This window comes from Lathyrus oleraceus, chromosome 7 (genome assembly GCF_024323335.1).
Source record: "Lathyrus oleraceus cultivar Zhongwan6 chromosome 7, CAAS_Psat_ZW6_1.0, whole genome shotgun sequence".
Classification (NCBI taxonomy): Eukaryota; Viridiplantae; Streptophyta; class Magnoliopsida; order Fabales; family Fabaceae; genus Lathyrus; species Lathyrus oleraceus.
Genome location: NC_066585.1, coordinates 147,940,071 through 147,944,993, shown reverse-complemented (window position 1 = coordinate 147,944,993; position 4,923 = coordinate 147,940,071). Strand labels below are relative to the sequence as shown.

General features: G+C 38.9%; 1 non-coding gene across 1 annotated transcript; it reads right to left on the bottom strand.

Moving 5' to 3' along the window:
- Positions 1 to 265: 265 nt before the first annotated feature.
- Positions 266 to 371, bottom strand: LOC127109364 (small nucleolar RNA R71). The gene has a single exon (XR_007796672.1). It is a non-coding gene; the product is annotated as a small nucleolar RNA R71 (small nucleolar RNA).
- Positions 372 to 4,923: the final 4,552 nt, after the last annotated feature.

Sequence of the window (4,923 nt, the reverse complement as noted above, 5' to 3'; positions counted from 1 at the left end):
ATTATTATCATCCGTCCAACAACTTCAATTCGCTGGAAATCCTACGGACGACCCTAATGAACATTTGACCAAGTTTGTGCAGTACGCAGACACTGTGAAGGTGAATGGTGTGTCTCAAGATGCGATAAGACTACGCCTCTTTCCTTTCTAACTAAGAGACATAGCTTGGGCTTTGTTGCAATCCTTGCCATCCAACTCAATTACAACATGGGAAGAACTGAAGAACGTTTTCTTATCCCGATACTTTCCGCCAAGCAAAACTGCTATGCTGAGAGCTCAAATCAACGGATTTCGACAAAAGATGTAGAATCTCTCTATGACGCGTGGGAGAGATACAAAGACATGATGAGGATATCTCCATATCACGGCCTCGAAGACTGGGTGATCATTCACACATTTTACAATGGTCTTCTGTATAACCCAAGATTGACAGTAGACGCTGCCGCAGGAGGTGCACTTATGGACAAGCCATACAACGAAGCTTATCAACTCATTGAAAACATGGCCCAAAACCATTGCCAATGGGGAGGTGAAAGAACTCCAGTAGAAAAGTCCCAACCAAAAAGTGGAATGTACGAAATCAGTAGCCTTGACCACGTTCATGCAAAAGTAGATGCCCTTGTTCAAAAGTTAGACAACTTGACCATACCACCCGCAACCACCGTGGCTGACGTGACTCCAAACTGTGAGTTATGTGGAACCCTTGGACACACTGCACCAGAATGTCAGATATTAGCAGGAGTCCCAACCGATCAAGTGAATTACGCACAAGGAAATCCTTATTCGAATACCTACAACCCAGGTTGGAAAAAATCATCCTAACTTTTCGTATAAGAATAACAACGCCCTGTATGCACCTGGCCAAGCACCCACTGTTCCGCCTGGATATCAAAAGCCAGTTAATAATGCTCCTAACATGCCTAGGAAGTCCAACCTTGAACTAATGATGGAAAGCTTCATAGCTACCCAAGCTCAGACAAACAAAGACTTCTTGAATCAAAACATACATACTAGCGAGCAACTTAAACAACTAGCGAGCCAAGTAGACGCCTTAGCCACCCACAACAAAATGCTTGAAACACAGATTTCACAAGTGGCTCAACAACAAGCATCTACTGCCGCTCCCGCTGGCACATTTCCTGAACTGCCGCAACCTAATCCAAAAGGACATGCAAATGCCGTTATACTGAGGAGTGGAAAAGAAATAGATGGACCTGTAGATCCAAGACTCCAAAATCCTGCCATGTACCAAAAACCAGACAAAACCACAACTGAGGAGGTAAGTGAACCGAAAGAGAAGGAAGATAATACCTGAGAGGCCGAAGAGAAAGAAAAACCTTATGTGCCTCCACCACCTTATAAACCACCCATTATGTATCCTCAAAGACTCGCAAATTCTAAAACTACAGGGCAATTTAGGAATTTTGTTGAACTTCTGAAGCAACTAAACATTACAATTCCCTTTACAGAAGCCATCACACAAATGCCTTCATATGCCAAATTTCTTAAGGAGATCCTATCCAATAAGAAAAATATCGAGGATAATGAAACAGTTACACTTACTGCTGAGTGTAGCGCAATAATCCAAAATAACATGCCTCCCAAACTAAAAGACCCAGGTAGTTTCTCCATACCCTGTGTCATTAGAAAATTTATCATAGACAAAGCTCTATGCGACATAGGAGGCAACATTAGTGTAATTCCCTTAACCATCTGTAAAAGGCTCAACATGGGAGAACTAAGACCAACCAAGATGTTTGTTCAATTAGCTGACCACTCAATTAAATATCTTATCGGTATACTAGAGAATGTCCCAGTACGTGTAGGATAATTCTACATTTCTACAGACTTCATAATCATGGACATCAAAGAAGATGCCAATACACCTATTATATTATGAAGGCCATTCTTAGCTACCGCCGGAGCCATAATAGATGTAAAGAGAGGTAAGCTAACATTCAAAGTTGGAGAGGAAAAGGTTGAATTCATCTTGACATAATTCTTACAAGCGCCAACTATAGACGATACCTATTATCTACTTGATGTCATAGACGAGTGCGTAAGAGAGATGGAGGTGCAAGAAGCCACATACTCTAATATAATGAAAATCCAAATCCCTCTAATATTTGAAGATGATAATTGGTGTGAACCATACCAAAATGACAGTCTAAGCGAGTGCTTAGCACTTACACCCAACCACATGCCATGCCTGAAGAAACCATACTTGGAATTAAAAACACTACTAAAGAACCTAAGATATGAATTCCTAGACACTGAACTCAAAAGACCAGTAATAGTCAATGTTGACTTGGGACAAATGGAAACTGAAAAGTTACTAGATGTCTTAAGAAAATATCCAACTGCATTAGGATACAACATCTCCGACCTAAAAGGAATAAGTCCTTCTATCTGTATGCATCGCATTATGCTGGAGGAAGATTGTAAAACCTCTAGAGAACACCAGAGAAGGATCAACCCAATCTTAAGTATTGTAGTCAAGGATGAAGTAAAGAAGTTACTAGATGCTGGAATCATAAACCCGATCTCCGATAGTCAATGGGTTAGCCCCGTTCACGTAGTACCCAAGAAAGGGGGTGTTACAGTTGTTAAGAATGAGAAGGGCGAATCTATAGCATAAAGAGTTGTGATCGGAAGTAGAATGTGCATCGATTATAGAAAACTAAACAAAGCCACTCAGAAGGATCATTTTCCTCTGCCTTTCATTGACCAAATACTTGAACAATTGGGATCAATATTATCCTCGAGGCATATTTCCATGTAGTACACCAAGATTTCTTGAGGATCGATCTATGTGAAGATAGGATAATTTTCCAATGGGATACTGTAAGACCCTAATTTTGACCCCTAAGATACCTCATGCTATCTCATCATATGCATTAGCATTGGGATCACACCTTGGCATCCTCCTTACCCCTCATACTCGTTATTTTATCATTTACTAACCAAAATACCAAAAATATGTCTTTGCATTTGTCTAACTCTTTTGTAGGTAGGGCACATGATTACCTTTGATTTATCAAGTGCATAGATAGGGTGTAAGACCCTCATTGTTAAGAGCTCGACCAAGAAAGGACCCACAATGGATCTAGGAATCATACATGAGTCCCTATGATCTTCACATGATATTTTTATCAATAATTCTTCAAGAGTTTGGAATTGGTTTGTAGTGGAAACCCTAGTTCACCTGAGTATCTTGTATAACTTCTTCAACAAGCTTCTTCAATAATTGATCAAATATTTTAAGGGATCCTTCAAAATTCATCATCTTATGCATATATGATCTCCTGTGAATCCCAAAAATCAAGAGGATTGCAAGTTAGCAAGTTGGTTGATGGTGGTTGACCAAAGGAATTCATCTGATCAAAACTGGGGTCCCCTAGACCCTATCTCCTACACTTTTTATCATATGAAAATGATTCCAAGAGCAACGTTACTCTAAATGACATTCCAAACAACTTTCATGTTGAGGTTTAGAGCTAGTTTTGCTTGGAAAGTCATTTTTTATGGTGAACGATTATAGGTCATTTTGTCTAAATCCTAATTTGGATGTCAAATTCCCAAGGCCATAACTTGCTCAATTCTTCTGAGATGAAATACTTCCAAGTTGCAAAATCAAATTCAATATGTCAACTTCAACTTTGATGTTTGGAGGAAGAGCTAATTCAACTTTTATGAGCATGTGATATAAGGTTACATTATAGGTCATTTTGGACCAATGTCATTGAACAAGTGATTTTTCTCAACTTCAAAAATGATAACTCATACATATCAGATCCAAATGAGGTCAAATTGGTGACCATTTTGAATTATTTTGAAATATCTACAACTTTGATGAAGACACTTTTCTCATTTGAATCTCACATAAAAAGTTAGCCAAAGTGGAATAAGTGAACATATGGCTTGACACTTAGAATTTTTTTTGAAATGTTAAAATTTCCAAAATTCCACCTCAAAATTCATCATGATACAAGCTTCAAATGGAAAAGTGTTCAACATACGATTTGTTCCTCTTGACCTAACCTTTCCAAAGAGTCAAATTTCATCCATTTTGGACAAGTTTTAAGTGGTATGCGCGTGGCTTGAACATGACATTATCATTTGGGAAGAATCAAACTTCAAACAGTTGTACACATTTGCCTTGCATTTCAATTCACTTTCACACTCAATTACACTTGATTATAGACCTAATTGAGTGACTTCATGGGCCTGTACACGCCCATGCAAGCATGCATCGTACATTGCGAAATTTGGAAATTGAACTTAAAGGTGCAAATATCACTTGCTACAGCTATAAATAGAGGCCTCTAGCATCAGAATTGAGGACCCTTGGCCACCGACTTTGCTCCAATACCTCAAACCCTCACATTTGAATGGGGAAACCTGAAAATTTTCTTTGAAAATTGAGTTTGAATCTCACTGTTTAGAGAATCAAAACTCCAGGGATCCAAAGCTTTTTTTCAATTCTAAACAACTTTTACTAGCTTCCTGAGCGAGATCAAGCTAGAATCAAAGCAAGAGCAATCGAGTTCTGCACAACATTGAAGGTATTGTCCAGATTTTTTCTTCTCTTCGATTCTCTCTCAATTCTCATCAATTCTCTTGGATCCTTGGTTGTCTGAAGTCCTACAAATGTAGGCAAGAAGATTGAGTTGCTTTGAGGTTAAATCGAAGCAACTCAGTTCATGTACCTCAATTTTCAACTCCATGTATCTCTCAATATACTTGGAATTAGGATGAATTGATGTCAGATTCGTGATCAGTGCCATTTTTACTTTAAAATCATGTCCTTCTTTTTCATTTTTGTGATGGTGATGAGTGGACCAGTCTGGCCAAGGTCGCCTGAGAAGATGACCAGTGTTTTGCGCCGATGATGAGCTGGATTGTCCAGAGCCACATGATCAT